Source organism: Apium graveolens, chromosome 1 (assembly GCF_009905375.1).
Source record: "Apium graveolens cultivar Ventura chromosome 1, ASM990537v1, whole genome shotgun sequence".
NCBI classification, from domain to species: domain Eukaryota; kingdom Viridiplantae; phylum Streptophyta; class Magnoliopsida; order Apiales; family Apiaceae; genus Apium; species Apium graveolens.
Window position 1 is genome coordinate 85049995 of NC_133647.1, and position 6630 is coordinate 85056624.

Here is a 6630-nt window from a genome sequence, read left to right on the forward strand (position 1 = left end):
AAGATCTTCCTTTCGAAGGGGACTTAAATACTCGCTCAAAAATCTGAGGGATCCGGCTCCGTGATGTATTTTTATATTCGCAACAAGGTTACTGTTTTGATAAAAGAGTTTTTGATTACTTACCCAACACTCGGGAAGTAAAATTCTTGGAATAAGTTAATCTATTAACAGGCATCGCCTGGGAAATATCAGTGAGTTTTTCTTTCCAACTAGATGCGACTTCTTGGTGGAGTCGTATCAACAAGTTCCTACTTGGGGAAAGGGGAGACGAGCTTTACGTTTCAGAGTCGTGGATTTCATCTGAACTAGGAGTGGCGTAAGTGGTCGAGTGGCGCCGGCCCAGCCTTATTTATTGGCCCAAATGGCCCGGAAGTTCCGTTAAGACGGTCCATTCCTTAGGAGTTCAGTGTTCGGTTGACAAGTAAATCCGACTGTTCTCCTCTATATGTAGAAAATGGTGGGGTTGCACTACTGCGACTGATCATCGCGAGTGGTCTTCCTGGCGCAGCAAACTCCCGTAATGAGTTCATCATCCAATTGGATATTTCTGCAACACTACCCAGAGCACTTCGATAGAAAGGCTACGGCTGGGCGATTGTTGATTGTTGGCAGGGTCGAGTTTTTAAAATGATGTTTTCATCAAATGAAGTATCTCATAACTTCATTTCATTTTGATGTTATTTTAAAGATTGATTCTATACAAGTTTTGTCGTGTAGCTTAATCTATGGGATGAACTATTTATACCTTGAACGGTGGTAGTTCTAGTAGTATTCGGAAAAAGATATAAGTATATTGGAGTATCTTGTAAGTTCATCTTTTCAACTTATATCTAGTTAATGATTATCTTATGAATGACAAAGGTTTTCAGAAAAACGTTGAGACAAGGTTAGATATATGATATCACCTTGCAACGATATTTTTATACAGTTATAAACTGGAACTCTGTGTATATTATACATGTCAGAGGATTTCAAAGATTGTGAAAAGTATATATGTATATATATACTGAATATTTTGCGACTTGGTCGCGTTAAGATATCAACTTGGTTCAATTCTTCTTGACCAAGACTTTCATAAGTACTATGAGAATGCTCATATATTGTTTATTATTATACATATTATTTCGGTGGGCTTATTGCTCACCCTTGCTTTCTTCTTTCATCACACAACAATAGATAGACAAGATGAACAGGACCAAGCTCCCAATTCGTGAGCGGATAGGAAACATTCCGCAGTTTCCTGTAGGCGTTGATGCCGTTGTAGCTGAGGTAGGAACTACCAATAGGCTAGGCTTTCAACTTTTGTTGTACCAGACTTATGTATATTTATGAATTGTAATAATGGAAAGGAAATGTAAATTTATTCAGAAACCCTTTTGAGGTGTAATGACTTATACTTGTGGAATAAAATGACTTGTGTTATTTTTGGTATTCATCTCTGAGACTATAACTTGTGGTGTGTGTGTGTGTGTATATTGTGGGGTCACAATACGCAGTAGTTGGTTGACTGTTAAGATTAAGTATTGATAAGGGAAATGGAACTTGTGACAACCCGAATCCCCGACCCCGGATCTGGGGGTTGTTACAGTGAAAGGATCAATCTAGCTAGCCTGAACAAGAAGCATTTGAGGAAGGAATGGGGTCATTCCTATTTGAATCCATTGTGAGAGCTTTCACTTTTAGGAAGACAAGGTATGATAACGTTTCAAGTATGTCCAAAATCCGGTGTTCTCCATGGCTCACAACAGACACATAAATGTGGGGCTTCTGATTCTACAAGAACTTAGCACAAGGCTCACAATGCCTTTGGCTATAAGAGGTAAGGAAATTTTCTTTCCTAGGTTTATAATATCTACTTTAAACCATAAAGTTCAAGACATTCATTTACTTAATGGTATATATAGAACATAGAGAGGCAACTATAAATAGGTATCCAAAATTCTATTTAGCTCACTTACTACAAAGAATAAGGTAATCATAAGTCTCCGAATCAATCCATTTATGTTGGAGAGATTCAGGACTTACCCTTACCCTATGCCTGATATGAGATCCACTGTTCAATCTAGTACAATAATGGCTCCTATGCCTGTGGAAGAACAAACACAGGAACACCAACAGGGGCCTTCCCAAACTGAGACCCTTCATTCTTTACCATTAGAAATGTAAAGACCCAAATTTTTTTGACATCGGTAAAAGACCTTATGAATAGTATCCTTGCGGTTTAATAAAAACTTTTGCGACCACACCATATACGAGTTTTTAATTTAAGATTCCAAGTTAATATTATGATTATACGTACCAAATGAGTGTATGTAAACACTATTAGTTTTTGAAGAAAATGAACTTTGAAAAATGACCATATTTACGAATTATGGAGGATTACGAGGATCACAATATAATTATGAATTTAAAATCCTACGGATTTATATCCAAGGATGATACTTCAAAACACGAGGAATAAATACGAAAAGATTTACATCGCGAACCGTTTGCGAGAAAGTATTACGAAAATGTTTAAGCGACCGAATGAACGCGTAAATGATTAAATAAACTTAACTCACTAACTAACCGTGATATAAAAGTAACCATGGTTACTTTATTAAATAGTGGGCTAAGGAAGTAGGATGATCAACTAGGGATAGAGAATAGTGAAGCTAATGGCTAAGCTAATTAGCTTAGCTTGTAATCTAAAAACCCTAGCTAGAATTGTCTAGAGATTTGGAAACAAAAATCAATCCTATGACTTATACTAGAAGAATAAACAATATATCACAATATTATTTCTAGAAGCAACCAAGAAGCAACCAAGGAAGCTACATATTTTCTCTCTCCCTCACAAAACACCATGCTGATTTTCAAGAACACCATGGATAGAAAAATTCCTATCTCATGTTCTACCCATTAACAAATCACCAAATTTTTACCAAACCTCTCTCATATCATGGGTAAGTCACGCACCAAATTTCATGCCCATCCATGAAGTTCTCAATTTTATAAAAATGTTTGAAGTTGAGGGTGAATAGTAACTCCGAAAATCACTAACTTGTTTTCTTGATTTTTCATGAAAGTTTAAGGCTCCTAAAGCTAGACCAAGGCTTCATCAAGGATCTTAGGACTTTACTAAATATTAAAAAGCTTCAAGAAAGGTATAAACATTCATCCAAACTTTGTTTAAGTTTTAAGTTTCAAGAAAAGTAAGGATCTTGGAAATAAGTATGGTTTTGATAATTGATTTGATATTATCTTGATGTTTAGTTAATTAGTTTTAAGGTTGATGATTGTTACCTGAAGAACATGATGTTCTTGAGAGGAGTTAGTGTTGAGATGATGATTTGATGATTGTTGATGGTGGTATAATGATTTAAGATGTAAACGAAATTCGAGTCGTAATCGTAACCTCGTTAAAACGAACAAAACTCAACTTAAGTTTCTGAAAACGTTTCTGAATGTATAAACTATAATTTCCTGAAACGTTATACTTGATTATGATAGAAAATGTTATGAGGATCGTTTAGGCACTTGAATCGTTTGTTTCCGATTTACGGATCAAAAGTTATGACCGTTTTATTAAAAGGGATTTACGCGACAAAGCTGCTACAAATTACGAATTTTGTAAATATAAATGATCGACTTAAAAATATTTAAAAATAATTACATTTTTAAAGAGAGTAATAAATAGAGTTAATTAGCTGCCATAAAAATTTCAAGTAAAAATGTTAATATTTCAATTTTATAAAATTGTCGGAGCCGAGGTCGCGCGGAGTACGAATTTCAAAAACAATCCTCTGTTAGGAAACTGCCACTTCGGGATTTTCACCCTTGTTACCAGAAAACCATTTTAAAATGATGTGTTTTAAATTTTGTCTAGATCGTGCACGCGAAAACGGTGCATCAATTGAGTTAACGGTTTGAGAGATATCAATATTTTAGTGAAAGCGGTTTAAATAGTAAAACTCTGTAGTTGACCGAACTTTTGAAATACTTTTCACCTAATTAAATTCATTTTATCAAAATGAAACTTTTAGAATAAATATTACAATCACTCAATAAGCTCCTCTAGGTGGTTTCGTATTAAAATATTAATTTTATGATTTATTAAAAATGATGGAGTGCGAGTCACGTAATAGTAATATTCGGTAAAGTCAAATCTAGAAGACCACTTTGACCGTCCGTTTCGACCAAAGAGTGATACTTATTTCGAGTCGGTCGAATGATGAAAGTTATGAAGTATTGAACTTATTAAAAATATAAGTTGGTGATGAGAGTAGGAATGCTGATTAAGATTATGATGTTTGTTGATTAGAAAACCCGGAACGAGAGGAAGACGGGAAACGTGTCTTGGACTCCAGGCAAGTTTTCAAACCCTACCTTTTAAAACTGTTGTGTTGTGTTTGTTTTCAAATAATGTCAATATATACATGATGCCATATTTACGATATTTTACGAACTATGTTATATAATATCATACGATATGATAATGATTTTGGTATATGAATATTACCGAATTTCAATCGATAACGCTAGAGAGTAGCGTTGTATATATGAGGAGTATATTTTATACCGAGGATCGGTCAGTATAATTCTATGAAAACCCGGAATTATTCCGGAGGTGTTTAATTTAAGAATATAAATGCTATAGTAGAGGGTGATATACAAGTTATAAGACTGAGAGTCGGTCAGTTTTTATAAAGTATAAACTCGGAAATCATCCCGGAGATGTTTTGGACCATTAAAAGTCCGTACTTATTTTATTCCAAGGGACTCGATGTCCACTTGCGAAACATTAAATACCTCAAACTTTTATTAAAACGATTTCCAAAGATCGTATTCCCTCAACTATATTTTTTTGTTCGAATAATAAATATTATATACCTATTCATTTATTATGGGAGAGGTATACTCCAACGATTATTTATTTCAAACCCGATTAAACATTAAAGATAATTAAATTACGTAGACATAAATTAGTTGAGGAATATTATTTTAAATATTCTTTTAAAGTAAACTCATTCGAGGTTTAATTATTTATCAATTAATATTTAATTATTTATTATTTATTAAAGGATTTATTTATGATTTAAAAATCATAAAATCTAATGTAAAATACTTTCTGATTTTCGGAAAATCATTCGAATAATTTTAGATCGTCGGAGAATATTATCTCGACTTATTTTAAATATTTTGAATATAGTTTCAAAAGGAACTCCCCCTTATTTACTTATCTGTTGACAACGGTCAACTCACATCCTTTGTACTTCCTCCGAAAACTTTCGGAAGTACATATATATATATATATACGAGGTAAAGATGTGCCTATCAACAAGCAAAATGCTTGGGGAACTTAGATATAGTTCGATGATTCCAAGTATATGATATGATTTCCTAAAGGACAGAGGAGGGGTAGGATCCAAGTACTTCGTGTATTGGATAGACTATCGGTACCGTAGGAGACGGTACCATATGTACCTAAGGACCTGGGAAGTGTGTGTGTATACCCGAAATGAGGACACATAGCCCGTTTGCGGCAAGGGTGATAACCGGGATACGAAGGTGTCGTCCTTCTACTAGTAGAAAAGGTTACTATTTCCGTAGTATGACTGATCATCGTATGCGGTGGCTCCAACGAATGTCCTATTCTTCAAATTGGAATTGTGATGCAATACCGTAACCCAAGCCTAGGTGTTGGGTTTACCGTTAAGGTATTCGCAGGATAATAAATCCACCAAAGAATTCTTTTCAAAAGAAGGTGTGTATCACCAAGGAAAACTATTTTTTTTGAAAAAACATATTTATCATATATGACGTTTTACTTGAGTTTATCATATAGTCATTTCATACTGTATATTATTTTGCTGGGCATTATAGCTCACTCTTGCTTTCTTTTAAATGACATAACACAACAGATAACCAGTATGCCGGTGTGGGACTTAGTCGCTTGCTGTCATAGGGAGAATCCCTGGTAGCTTTGTCTTAGGCTAGCATTAGTATCAGATAGGTATAAGATATCATTCTTAATTATTGTAACTTCATGTAGAGGTTATGAATAATTGTTTGAGATCCTTTAAAGTACATTTGAGTGTAATAAAAGAAGATTACATTTTGTACATCGTTTCTAAGGCTATAACTTGTGTGTGTGTACATGAGATTGGGGTCTGTTGGATTATTGAATCTATACAAGTTACACATGAGTGAAGGATGGCGTGACGACCCAGAATCCTGACCCCGGATTTTGGGGCGTTACAGAAATGGTATCAGAGCAATAAGTTGTAGTACTTAGAGACGAGAGTGTTAGGAATCTGTCTAGATGTGAGATTGCGTAAGAGCTCATATAGAGTTCATCATTGGACTACCGGATGTAGCCCAATGGGTAGGTGAGGATAAGTGTATATTTGAGGTATTAAAGCATGACTAATAGGACCATTGGAGATTATCAGAATGATGAGGAGAAAAATTAGAATCATATTTGATTTGGCAAGGATGTGGATGTAGAACTTGGAGCTGAGTCTCCAGGGCAATTGGGGTAAAGACGGTATTACCAATACCATATATTCATTGTGATAACACAAGTCTGGTTACTCGTAGTTCTTTATAGGTTACCCGTGAAGGAGCATCACATGTGAGGACCATGAA